The sequence below is a fragment of the Ranitomeya variabilis genome, chromosome 5, assembly GCF_051348905.1.
Source record: "Ranitomeya variabilis isolate aRanVar5 chromosome 5, aRanVar5.hap1, whole genome shotgun sequence".
NCBI classification, from domain to species: Eukaryota; Metazoa; Chordata; class Amphibia; order Anura; family Dendrobatidae; genus Ranitomeya; species Ranitomeya variabilis.
The window spans coordinates 559,040,430-559,054,048 of NC_135236.1; the positions used below are offsets into that span (position 1 = coordinate 559,040,430).

At 49.1% G+C, this 13,619-nt stretch overlaps 1 protein-coding gene across 4 annotated transcripts in view; it reads right to left on the reverse strand.

Moving 5' to 3' along the window:
• P4HA2 (prolyl 4-hydroxylase subunit alpha 2) overlaps window positions 1–8,722 on the reverse strand; it is a 182,933-nt gene extending 174,211 nt beyond the window's left edge. For 3 of the 4 annotated variants that reach the window (XM_077265957.1, XM_077265958.1, XM_077265956.1), the window contains exon 1: window positions 8,559–8,682. The gene's annotated coding sequence lies outside the window, so the exon portion shown is untranslated. Of the gene's footprint in view, window positions 1–8,558 lie in introns of all 4 variants that reach the window. The other variant, XM_077265959.1, reaches the window with a different exon arrangement.
• Between the last annotated feature and the right edge of the window lie 4,897 nt (window positions 8,723–13,619).

Below are 13,619 nucleotides of genomic sequence, written 5' to 3' on the forward strand. Positions count from 1 at the left end.
GCTGTTGAATGTAAGTTCGTCTCCTGTGGGTGGAAGATCGGCCCTTGCTGTAGTAGGTCTGGTATATTCGGTAGGATCCATGGGTCTGAGACCAAGAGCATCCTTAGCCAGGAAAACCATGTCCTTTTTGGCCAGAATGGGGCTATAAGGATCATTTTTGTTTTGTCCTCTCTGACTTTCCGAATGACTGCCGGGATCAGAACAATTGGAGGAAAAGCATATGTTAGCTTGTGGGCCCATGGAATCAGAAAAGCATCCAGAGCCTGGGGGTTCCCTTCTGGGTTTAGTGAGCAAAACATGTTTACTTTTTTTGTTTTTGGAATTGGCGAATAAATATATTGTTGGGGTTCCCCACATCTCCGTAATCTGGTTGTAGATGGATTGGTTTAGGGACCACTCGCCTTGTTTTAACTGAGTCTGACTCAAGTAATCTGCCTTTTCGTTGTGTGACCCCTAAATATGTAGTGCCGAAAGTGATAGTAGATTTTCCTCTGCAAGACTGATAATTTTGGTGGAGGAACTCATCAGTGATCGAGACCTTGTTCCTCCCTGGTGGTTTATATATGCTACTGTCACCTTGCTGTCCGAAAAAATTCGGACATGATGGCCTCGAATATAGGTTAGTAAAAATAGAAGAGCTCGATACACCGCCCAAAGTTCTTTTTGGTTCGAGGATGCTGATAGTTCCTGAACTGTCCAGTCTCCCTGAGCCACCCTGTTTTCCATGTGAGCCCCCCACCCCCTGGGACTCGCATCGGTTGTTATTACCCGAGATATTTTTGGTACCCAAGGGATTCCCTTTGAAAGGTTTCAGCTCTTTCCCCACCAGAGAAGGGAATGAATAACTGAGGAATTTAGAATGATGCGACCTTCTAAATTGTCTTTTAGTATTGACTGCCATTCCAGTATAAGCCATTGATGCTCTCTCGTTTGGAATTGTGCGAAAGGTACTGCTGGCAGACCTGAAGAGAGAGAGCCCAGTAGCGACATCCCCTTCCTTAGAGTCATGGAGGGGTTGTGTAGAGTTCGTGCTATCATAGTCATTATATTGTCTTTTTTGGACACTGGGAGTCGGCATTCTTGGACCTGGGAGTCTAATGTTAGTCCCAGAAACAACTGAATTTGACAGGGTTCCAACTTTGATTTTTTTATATTTATGAGCCAACCCAAGTCCATTAGAATATTTATCACTCGGTCCCGCTGTTCCCTGCAACTTTGAGCCGAGTCGCTTGCAATAAGAAAATCGTCCAAGTAAGGGACTATTAATATATTTTGTTCCCTTATGTGGGCCATCATTTCCGCTACTATTTTTGTAAACACTCGCGGAGCAATTGAGATCCCGAACGGGAGGGCTCTGTATTGGAAATTTCTTACTTGACCCTCTATGGGTACCGACATCCTGAGAAATTTCTGAGATTGTTTGTGGATGGGTACATGATAATATGCGTCGGTTAGGTCTATCACGACCATGTAGCAGTTTGGAAAGAGGATTTTTATGATAGACTTTATTGTTTCCATTTTGAATTTTTGATTTTTTACATATTTGTTCAGGTTTTCTAGATTTATTATCGTTCGAAAAGAGACGTCGGGTTTTGGCACTAGAAATAGCGGGGAGTGAAATCCCTTCCCTATTTCTTGAGGGGAGATCTCTTGAATTACACATTTTTGTAATAGGGAAATAATTTCCTTTTCTAGTGCAGCTTGCTCTGCTGCTGAAGACCTTGTCTTTGTTACTACATAATTTTGAGGGGGTAAAGAGAGAAAATCTATTTTTAGACCGTGGTGAATTAGATTTAGGATCTAGGTATTGTTGGATATTTTCTTCCAGGCGGGAAGGAATGAAGTGAGTCTTCCTCCCACCATAGGGAAAATGTCATTTGGAGGGTTTTTTGTCACGGGAGGTGTTGCCAAAAAGGTAACCCCTATCTTTTCTCCTTCCTTCTTCCTATTTACTCTGTTCTCTAGGGGGTCTTCGGCGAAAAAATCTCCGGCTCCGAAAGGACTGTTTGAATGGAGCTGGTCCCAGGTTTGGAAAACCTTTCTTTTTGTCCCCAGCTTTCTGAAGGATGTCATCCAAGGTCTCCCCAAACAAGAAATTTCCCTCACATGGAATGGAACATAATTTTAATTTCGTCTGGAGATCCCCAGGCCAACTTTTAAGCCATAAAGTTCTTCTGGCTGCGTTGGAAAGGGCAGCGGCTTTGGATGTTAAGCGCACAGAGTCCGCTGAAGAATCCGCTAGGAACGCTGCTGCAGCTCTAATTACAGGGATTGAATCCAGTAACTTATTCCTGGGTGACCCGTCTTTAAAGGACCACTGTCACCCCCTCCAGCCGTTATAAACTAAAAGAGCCACCTTGTGCAGCAGTAATGCTGCAGTCTAACAAGGTGGCTCTTTTAGTTTTTGCTTCTGTTATTCCCTCAATAAAGCGTTTTATAATTTTCCCTAAATACCTGTCTTTGTACCTGGAGGCAGGTCTGAAGCCTCCTCTGTGAAGCGCCCAACTGCCGTCACTTATCTCTTCTGGGGCGATGGTCACCGCCCCCTGCGCGCTGTTCTTCTTAAATCCGGCGCCTGCGCTGTGCGTGCCTGCCTGGGGCAGGCGCAGTGTTCATTGGCCGTCATAGCTCAGATGCCGGGTGCCTGACTGCGCCTGTGCGGGCAGTGCGGCCACCCTGTTACTGAATCCCCGCCCCGCACTGTGTTATGCATTATGCACAGTGCGGGCTGGGATTCCTGGGCAGATTCCTGCACAGACCGACGCTGGAAGGCGGGGAACCTGGGGGAGCGTCTGACAAGCGCAGTGCGCATACCCAGGAATCCCAGCCCCGCACTGTGCATAATGCATAACACAGTGCGGGGCGGGGATTCAGTAACAGGGTGGCCGCACTGCCCGCACAGGCGCAGTCAGGCACCCGGCATCTGAGCTATGACGGCCAATGAACACTGCGCCTGCCCCAGGCAGGCACGCACAGCGCAGGCGCCGGATTTAAGAAGAACAGCACGCAGGGGCGGCGACCATCGCCCCAGAAGAGATGAGTGACGGCAGTTGGGCGCTTCACAGAGGAGGCTTCAGACCTGCCTCCAGGTACAAAGACAGGTATTTAGGGAAAATTATAAAACGCTTTATTGAGGGAATAACAGAAGCAAAAACTAAAAGAGCCACCTTGTTAGACTGCAGCATTACTGCTGCACAAGGTGGCTCTTTTAGTTTATAACGGCTGGAGGGGGTGACAGTGGCCCTTTAATCTGTTTTTCTAATTGGTCAATCCACACCATTAAAGATCTGGAGGTGCATGTCGCAGTAACCGCAGGTCTCAAGCTGCCTCCAGCCGATTCCCACGCCCCCTTGAGAAAAGTATCCGCTTTTTTATCTAAAGGGTCCTTAAGGGTACCCATATCCTCAAACGGGAGTGCAAATTTTTTCGAAGCCTTGGCTACCGCGACATCCAATTTAGGCGCCTTATCCCAGGAAGTAGACGCCTCGTCTTCGAAAGGATACTTCCTTTTAAGCGAGGGTACTGAGGAGTTTCTCCTAGCAGGTTTCTCCCACTCTTTTTTAATCAGCGTTTGGACGTTGGAATTTAGGGGAAATGTTCTCCGCTTTTTCTGCCCTAGACCACCGAACATTATGTCTTGAGCCGATCTATCGGGACGGGGATCCTCTACCCCCATATTAGCTCTAACTGCTTTTACTAGAGTATCTACATCCTCTAGTGGGAAACAGTGACGGCCCGAATCTTCGTCGGAGGAAGAAAATGAGGAATCAGATTTGTTAGAATCTGTGTCCTCAGATGAAGACTGGTCAGAGTGGGAATATACTGTCTCTTTCTTCTTATTTTTCCCTTTTTTGAAAGATATAAGCGCATTCTGAACCTCAGATCTGATTATCGTTTTTAGGTCAGATGCGAAATCGGAGGTCTCTTCACATAGTATTCGTTGAATACACGATTTACAAAGCTTTTTGTTCCAGGCTACCGGCAAAGCTTTGTCACAGGTGGGGCAGGATTTATTGTTCTTTTTCTCCAACCTCTTCTTTCCCTATTAAGGGAGAAGAAGGAACCCCATTATAAAATATGAACTTTCTCGGAGATCACTCACCATTCAGACGTGAACATAGGTACCGGTTGTGGAAGAGGGCCCGGGTCTGGTAGAGGAAACTCTTGAGGAGGAGAGTTGATCACTGCAGCAGATCTGCTGCGCTGCGTGGACTGGCTGCTAGACCCACTTCTCCTGGCCTTAAGGTCCGCCTGCTTCCTATGGTGCTGGTGCCTCTGCCTCGGCTGCTGCTCCGGTTCGTGCTGCAAGTCGCTATCCTCCATGTTTCCAGGGAGTTAGTGCACACATGGTTGTTGCACTGTCTCCCTATTTGAATCTGGCACCACCTCCCAGCGTCCGGCGTTCTTCCGGTCCTACGTCACGTCCCCCGGGGAGAAAAAGTTACCGCGTATGCGTGCGGCGATGACCCGGAAGTCCTGCCGCATTTCCGGAGCGGCGGCCATCTTTGTACACCCAGGGCGTGCGCTCGTCGGCACAGGAGCTCCGGGTGTCTCAGCGCCCCTTCCTCATTCAGAGTGGTGGCGATTCTCCCCCCACACACCCTGAAGAACCCCTCGGTTCCAGCGATGGCGGCTTTGGGCACCGGACGAGCCACAACAGGAGCCTCCTCGCTGCCGGAACCCGGCTGTCCGGTCCCGGTCCATTGGATACGGCGTCTTCTTACAGGTACCACCGAAAAGGGGTTCCCCGTCAGGGACAGGAAACCAACTGATGCGAGGGAGAGGTACCGCCCTTTTTATCTGTAGGTTTCCTGTCCCTGAAGGGCGGATCCCCTCTCTGTAGTGCTGTCATGGGAGACCGAGAAATAGCGGATAGACATTGAGGGATTCTGGTTAGTAGGGTGGTGATATCTGGTCCAGAGATGTAGATCTGTGTGTCATCAGCACCGAGATGACACTGAAAACCGAGAGATTCTAAGAGCTGTCCCAGGCCAAAAGTGTAAATGGACACTGTCATTTCCGGTACTGGAAATATCATGAGGTGTGAAACCGGCCTATACTATATGGAGGTCTGTGTGCTGTTCTGGGATACATTCCACTATATGTATGGTACAGTAGAATTTACAATAGCTATCACTCATGCAGTGTAAGAAGTGAAATCTTTGGCATTACCTATACCTGTATTTCTCTGCCGTATCTGTGCATCATGAATCGTGGTGTGTGTCATAGGGGACCACAAAAACCTAGAGCCGGCCCTGATGTTGTGTTTTGAAGAAAAATATTTAAGCTGTAAAAATACACAGATTCCCCAAAAAATAAATAAGCCACACAGTATGCAACGATTGTGGATTGCGTCACATGATCCTATAAACTGATGAATAATCTGGCAGAAACTTCTTGCAGCGAAACCAATAGTAAACAGCAAAAAGCTCAACATTTCCTCTAAATACACTGTGACTGTCTCCCATAACTACCAGGGAGTTGGCGCCCTGATTGTAACAAGCAGGTTGTGACCATGAGACGACAGCTCAGTATCAGTCACTTTTATACCAGACACTTATTTTTCTACAATCAGAATTATTTTCCAGTGCCAGCATTAAAGGAGCTATCCATAGGATTGGGGCTAACGTCCTGATCAGTGGGGTCTGACCACTGGGACCTCCACCGATTCCAAAGGACAAACCAAACTACGTAACCCAAATAGTATACTTCAAATTAAAAATTTGTGCTCAACATCAATTCTGCAAAATTGGAATAAAATGTCATCCACTTTGCTGTTACTGAAGTACGCTGCGGAAATTCCATCTGCAAATCCAAGGCATGTTCCCTATGGCAATGTATAAGCAGTGGATTTTCCAGACAGTCTGTCATGTATTACAGTAGCAGCATTGTGAAGGATTTCATGAAATCTCATTCACACACACTAGGGACAAAATCCACAGTGGATAATAACCGGAGCAATGTAAAGGGTGAAATGGCCAGCAATCCCAAGGAAAAGTCTGCAGTGGTTGGGGCGGTAGGGGTGTACCCTTAAGGATTGTTTACACATAGCGGTTTCGATGAATTTTCAAGCATCAAAAGAAAAAAAAAAAAAAACAGTATTGAACAGTAAAATGGGAATGCACACAACGTGTGGGTGGCACCAAAAATATTTATCAATAACAGCACCAAAAACATGCATAATTTCAGTTGCGGTTTTCTGTTGGAAGCTTGAGTTTTTTCATGCAGAAAAAAGATTAGAAAAAATCATAAAAGAGCAACGTGCGAACATATTCTTGGAGCAAGTCCACACAAGTTAACACTGCTGCAGATTTCACCCGAGATTTGGGCAGAAATAGTTGACAAGTGGATGGCAGGTTACTAATCTCATCCAAACTCTGGAAAAATCCACAGTGAAATCTAGTAGTAGGGCATGTTTACACTAAGTTTTCGACAAGAAATTTGGAACAGAATTGACTCCAAAATACACATTAAAAAAGGCTACAAAAAAGCTTCCTGTTGATGTCAATGAGAAAACACATCTGGAGCCGCACAGAAAAAGAGGGAACCTGTCAATTCTGGAGGAGTTTCTGCTTGAGGTAAAAACATGCTCCAAATTCAACTACAGAAACAGACAAAAGAGCCACAGACAGAAAAACATAAATATAAAAAAAAATATATATATATTTACCGGTATTTATTTTCTGGCTGATCATTCCACATCCTAAACTGATCCTAAACCTGTGATTTTGGTGTATTTTTATAGGATGATGCCATTTTGATGCAGTTCTCAATGACATAATATAAGGAGTGTAACAATACGGTGGGATTATTGCCACAATTCCTCAGCAAAATCAAAGCAGAAAATGTGTTTTGCTGTGATTTATCTGCAGAAAGAGTGACGAGTTCTTTATACATGGAATTAAAAAAGCCCAACAAATAAATGTGTTTTCCCATTCAAAGGAAGCTCGCTGCAAGCTGACAATCAAGAGATTTTCTATTTTTGTGTCCTCAGCAGATCACACCGTGTGGACCATAAAATAATAGCATTCCAAGTGCTATATAATATGTTGTGCCAGGACACTGTAGGCTTCGCTGTCCCCTGACACAGTCGCCTCCGCTGTCCCCTGACAGTCGCCTCCGCTGTCCCCTGACACAGTCGGCCCTGCAGTCCCCTGACACAGTCGGCTCCGCTGTCCCCTGACACAGTCGGCTCTGCAGTCCCCTGACACAGTCGGCTCCGCTGTCCCCTGACACAGTCGGCTCCGCTGTCCCTTGACACAGTCGGCTCTGCAGTCCCCTGACACAGTCGGCTCCGCTGTCCCCTGACACAGTCGGCTCCGCTGTCCCCTGACAGTCGCCTCCGCTGTCCCCTGACACAGTCGGCCCTGCAGTCCCCTGACACAGTCGGCTCCGCTGTCCCCTGACACAGTCGGCTCCGCTGTCCCCTGACACAGTCGGCTCCGCTGTCCCCTGACACAGTCGGCTCCGCTGTCCCCTGACACAGTCGGCTCCGCTGTCCCCTGACACAGTCGGCTCCGCTGTCCCCTGACAGTCGCCTCCGCTGTCCCCTGACACAGTCGCCTCCGCTGTCCCCTGACACAGTCGGCTCCGCTGTCCCCTGACACAGTCGGCTCCGCTGTCCCCTGACACAGTCGGCTCTGCAGTCCCCTGACACAGTCGGCTCTGCAGTCCCCTGACACAGTCGGCTCTGCAGTCCCCTGACACAGTCGGCTCCGCAGTCCCCTGACACAGTCGGCTCCGCAGCCCCCTGACACAGTCGGCTCCGCTGTCCCCTGACACATTTGCCTCTGCTGTCCCCTGACACAGTCAGCTCCACTGTCCCCTGACACAGTCGGCTCCGCTGTCCCCTGACACAGTCGGCTCCGCTGTCCCCTGACACAGTCGGCTCCGCTGTCCCCTGACACAGTCGGCTCCGCTGTCCCCTGACACAGTCGGCTCTGCAGTCCCCTGACACAGTCGGCTCCGCTGTCCCGACACAGTCGGCTCTGCAGTCCCCTGACACAGTCGGCTCCGCTGTCCCCTGACACAGTCGGATCCGCTGTCCCCTGACACAGTCGGCTCCGCTGTCCCCTGACACAGTCGGCTCCGCTGTCCCCTGACACATTTGCCTCTGCTGTCCCCCGACACAGTCGGCTCTGCAGTCCCCTGACACAGTCGGCTCCGCTGTCCCCTGACACAGTCGGATCCGCTGTCCCCTGACACAGTCGGCTCCGCTGTCCCCTGACACAGTCGGCTCCGCTGTCCCCTGACACAGTCGGCTCCGCTGTCCCCTGACACAGTCGGCTCCGCTGTCCCCTGACACAGTCGGCTCCGCTGTCCCCTGACACAGTCGGCCCTGCTGTCCCCTGACACAGTCGGCTCTGCTGTCCCCTGACACATTTGCCTCTGCTGTCCCAGCATGTACAGTGCACTAACACCACTATAAAGTGCAGCATTACAGCAGAGCCCACAGCACGCAACATTCCCACTGTGCCCCTGGAGAGCAGCACACGTTACTACAAGTTTCCTGTGTCCCCTCCTGTCCCGTGCATTGTCCCCATCACATCCCCGCTTACCGCAGGATACACAGGTCCCAGAGTGACAGGCAGCTCCGTCCTCTCAGCCCGGGGGGCGGTGTACTATGGCAGGCTGTGTACATTGTACAGGGGAGCCCTCCTAGTCCGGAGGCCCGCCCTAGTCACGTGTCATCCAGCCCCGCCCCCTCCAGTGCAGGTCGTGCAGGGGCTCCCGAGTCACGCTGCCTCTTGAGAGGAGGACGTGCCGGTTCTGTGCGGTGCTGGGGGCCATGTGTACCGTGTGTATATGCCGCCGCCGCATGGAAGCGTCTCCCCCCACACCCCGTACAGCCCATGTTAGGGCTCATTCGCACCCCAGTGGTTTACCATCAGTGTTTGTACCAAAACCAGGCGTGCGATATACAGAGCAAACTACACGAGAGGCCCTGACACCTATGTTCTGGAGAGGCTCCTGGTTTTGGCATAGAAAGACTGAGGACAAATCTGTGTTGTCTGAATGGACTCTTAGACTCGTCTAGGTTACATCTTTGTACATGACATAATACTTCCAGATGACTGGTAGAAAGTAATGGGGGCATTACCATGGCTGCACATAATCACCTGTGTGCGGTTACATGGTTAATAGGATTGGAAAAAGACAAATGGCCATCAAGTCAAGAGTGATGGGAAAGGGTAAAAGGATGGGCACATATACAATGCATGATCCTGTCTGCCCCAAAAGATACAATCTGTCCCTTCTAATCCCAAGTGTTGATCCACTGGACCAGACAATGAAAGTCGTCCTTACGTGGAGATTGAACGATCACTTATTGGCTACCCTCTCTGAGATACACTGATCACGAATTGTCCAGCTACTCTGAGCTATGCTCATTACTTATTGGTTTGCTGCTCTGAGATACACTGATCACTGTGGTAGAGCGGCTCACTCGCCTGGACACAGAGGTATAACCGGAACACTGACTCTTTAAGAAAATGCTTGGTTTATTGAAGACCTCATAAGCCAAGCTTGGGAAAGTAAAGACAGCCCTCTGGGCAAAACATTAAAAACAAAGAAACAAAAAGAAACCCAGTCCTTCTTCTATAGTGGACCAGCCCACTCACAGGCAGCAATGTCCACGGTTCAGATTTAGCACACACTTTCCTGGAGTGCACTCTCTCCAGACAAACACTGAAAGCAGGGCTGCCACTAGGAATTTCGGGGCCCCATACTGGCAAAAATTATTGGGCCCCCCTTGAGACTCCGCCCAGGCTCCACCCCAGCCCCGCCTCCACCCCTCATACCATCCACAGTCCCACTGCCCTCTGTTGCAAAAACTCCACTTCTGCACCACATCCTCACCAATCACACATTTACAGTTCCCATCACCACATACATGGCCAGCAGCTTTTATTTTGGCCAAAAGATTTTTTAATCCACCACCAAGACAAGGTAGACTCTTCTGGCCGGACTCTACTGTAACTTACTAAACATTTGTTAAAATATCCAATACAATTTAGGTATATTTTTATTTATTTTTCAATTTTTAAATGACCAATAATATCACAGACAAGGAAAAATACCGCCACACCATGATCAGACACCATATTACTACCACATAGAGACCTATAATACCACATACAAGAAAAAAATACCGCCACACCATGACCAGACAACATATTACCACCACAGTGACCAAATAATAGCACATACAAGGGACAAATACCGCCACACCTTGGCCGGACAACATATTACCAGCGCATAGTGACTGAATACTGCAATACTGATCATTAAAAAAAAAACACAATACTATCACCATAAGTGCCATTATACACAGGAAATCTATACTTAGTATGCAGTGTCTGTGTACAGGTAAGGCTACTTTCACACTAGCGTCGGGAACAACCCGTCGCTGTGCGTCGGGCCGAGGTTCCCGACGCTAGCGTGGTCTCCGCCGCACAACGGGGGCAGCGGATGCATTTTTCCCACGCATCCGCTGCCCCATTGTGAGGTGCGGGGAGGTGGGGGCGGAGTTCCGGCCGCGCATGCGCGGTCGGAAAAAGCGGACCGTCGGGAGCAAAAAACGTTACATGTAACGTTTTTTTCTCCCGACGGTCCGCTACCACACGCCCAAGCGTCGCAAAACGGACGCGACGTTTGGCAATGCGTCGCTAATGTTAGTCTATGACGAAAAAACGTATCCAGCAAGAACTTTTGCTGGATGCGTATTTTCGGCAAAACGACGCATTTGCGACGTATTGCAGTTAACGCTAGTGTGAAAGTAGCCTAACACACTAACTCACCAGTGATGTCTCTTGGTGAAGTCCTTCAGCCTCGCTTTCCATCTTCTTCCAGCACAGACCGCCATCACTTCTTCCAGCCAGGGCTCGTCTGTGCAGGAAATAACATAGTTATCTAGAGCTCCGCTTGCAGAACACATTGCTTAATTTTTTGCCAACTTCTATACTACACCAGATGAAGAAAAAAAAGGCGACCTAGTGTCGCTCTGCACAGTAACAGGACTGCCCCCCCCCCCCCCATTTAAAACAGTATCCTCAAAAAATAAAATAAACACATCACTGCAGTAATAATGTCCCTTAACCCCTTCCCGACATCGGACGTACTATACCGTCCGATGTCGGGTCCCCTGCTTTGATGTGCGCTCCGGCGGTGAGCGCACATCAAAGTCGCGACATGTCAGCTGTTTTTTACAGCTGACATGTGCGCGCAATAGCGGCGGGTGAAATCGCGATCACCCGCCGCTATTAACTAGTTAAATGCCGCTGTCAAACGCAGACAGCGGCATTTAACTACCGCATCCGGCCGGGCGGCCGGAAATGAGCGCATCGCCGACCCCCGTCACATGATCGGGGGTCGGCGATGCTTGTATATTGTAACCATAGAGGTCCTTGAGACCTCTATGGTTACTGATCGCCGGTGGCTGTGAGCGCCACCCTGTGGTCGGCGCTCACAGCACACCTGCATTTTAGCTACATAACAGCGATCTGATGATCGCTGTTATGTAGCAGAGCCGATCGGGCTGTGCCTGCTTCTAGCCTCCCATGGAGGCTATAGAAGCATGGTAAAAGTTAAAAAAAAAAAGTGAAAAAAATAAAAAAAATATAAAAGTTTAAATCACGCCCCTTTCGCCCCAATCAAAATAAATCAATAAAAAAATATTCAAACCTACACATATTTGGTATCGCCGCGTTCAGAATCGCCCGATCTATCAATAAAAAAAAACATTAACCTGATCGCAAAACGGCGTAACGAGAAAAAAAATCGAAACGCCAGAATTACGTTTTTTGGTCGCTGCGATTTGCATTAAAATGCAATAACGGGCGATCAAAAGAACGCATCTGCACCAAATTGGTATAATTAAAAACGCCGTCTCGGCACGCAAAAAATAAGCCCTCAACCGACCCCAGATCATGAAAAATGGAGACGCTACGAGTATCGGAAAATGGCACAATTTTATTTATTTATTTTTTTTGCAAAGTTTGGAATTTTTTTTCACCACTTAGGTGAAAAATAACCTAGTCATGTTAGGTGTCTATGAAGTCGTACTGACCTGCAGAATCATAATGGCAGGTCAGTTTTAGCATTTAGTGAATCTAGCAAAAAAAAACAAACAAAAAACAAGTGTTGGATTGCACTTTTTTTGCAATTTCACCGCACTTGGAATTTTTTTCCCGTTTTCTAGTACATGCCATGGTAAAACCAATGGTGTCATTCAAAAGTACAACTCGTCCCGCAAAAAATAAGCCCTCACATGGCCAAATTGACGGAAAAATAAAAAAGTTATGGCTCTGGGAAGGAGAGGAGTGAAAAACGAAAACGGAAAAATGAAAAATCCCACGGTCATGAAGGGGTTAATTAGCCCCTATGGTAATAATATCCGCACCCTGGCCCCGTGTATCTCATTTCTGGTGCCAGATATATGTTCTCCCATCGTGCCCTCATGAGTATCCATTCTGCCCCATATGATCTCCTCATTCTGCCCCATCTGTCCCATGATCCTGACCCATCTGTCCCATTATCCTGCCCCCCATCTGTATCCATCGTATCCATCCTGCCCCGTGATCCTGTACCATGATCCTGCCCTATCCGTCTCCATCCTGCCCCATCTGTCTCCATCCTGTCTCACATCCTGCTCCCCTGTGTCTCACATTCAGCCCCGTGTCTCACATTCTGCCCCGTGTCTCACATTCTGCCCCCGTCTCACATCCTGCCCCCCTGTCTCACATTCTGCCCCATGACTGACATTCTGCCCCTCTGTCTCACATCCTGCCCCGTCTCACATCCTGCCCCATGTCTCACATTCTGCCCCCTGTGTCTCACATCCTGCCCCGTCTCACATTCTGCCCCCTGTGTCACAAATTCTGCCCCCTGTGTCACATCCTGCCCCCTGTCACGAATTCTGCCCGTGTCTCACATCCTGCCACCTGTCACCTGCAGCCTGTCATTCTGCCCCCCTGTGTAGTTTCCATACCTGCGCCCTGTCTGTGTCTCACATTCTGCCCCGTGTCACACATTCTATCCCCCTGTGTTATTTTCATTCCTGCCCCCCTGTGGTGTTTCCATTCCTGCCCCCAGTGTTTTCATTCCTGCCCCCCCCCCCCGTTGTGTTTCCATTCGTGCCCCCTGTGGTGTTTTCATTCCTGCCCCAGGGTTTTCATTCATGCCCCCTGTGGTGTTTCCATTCCTGCCCCCAGTGTTTCCATTCCTGCCCCTTTGATTTCATTCCTGCCCCCAGTGTTTTCATTCCTGCCCCCAGTGTTTCCATTCCTGCCCCCAGTGTTTTCATTCCTGCCCCCAGTGTTTTCATTCCTGCCCCCAGTGTTTCCATTCCTGCCCCCAGTGTTTCCATTCCTGCCCCCAGTGTTTTCATTCCTGCCCCCAGTGTTTCCATTCCTGCCCCCAGTGTTTCCATTCCTGCCCCCAGTGTTTTCATTCCTGCCCCCAGTGTTTTCATTCCTGCCCCAGTGTTTCCATTCCTGCCCCCAGTGTTTCCATTCCTGCCCCCAGTGTTTTCATTCCTGCCCCCAGTGTTTTCATTCCTGCCCCAGTGTTTCCATTCCTGCCCCCAGTGTTTCCATTCCTGCCCCCAGTGTTTCCATTCC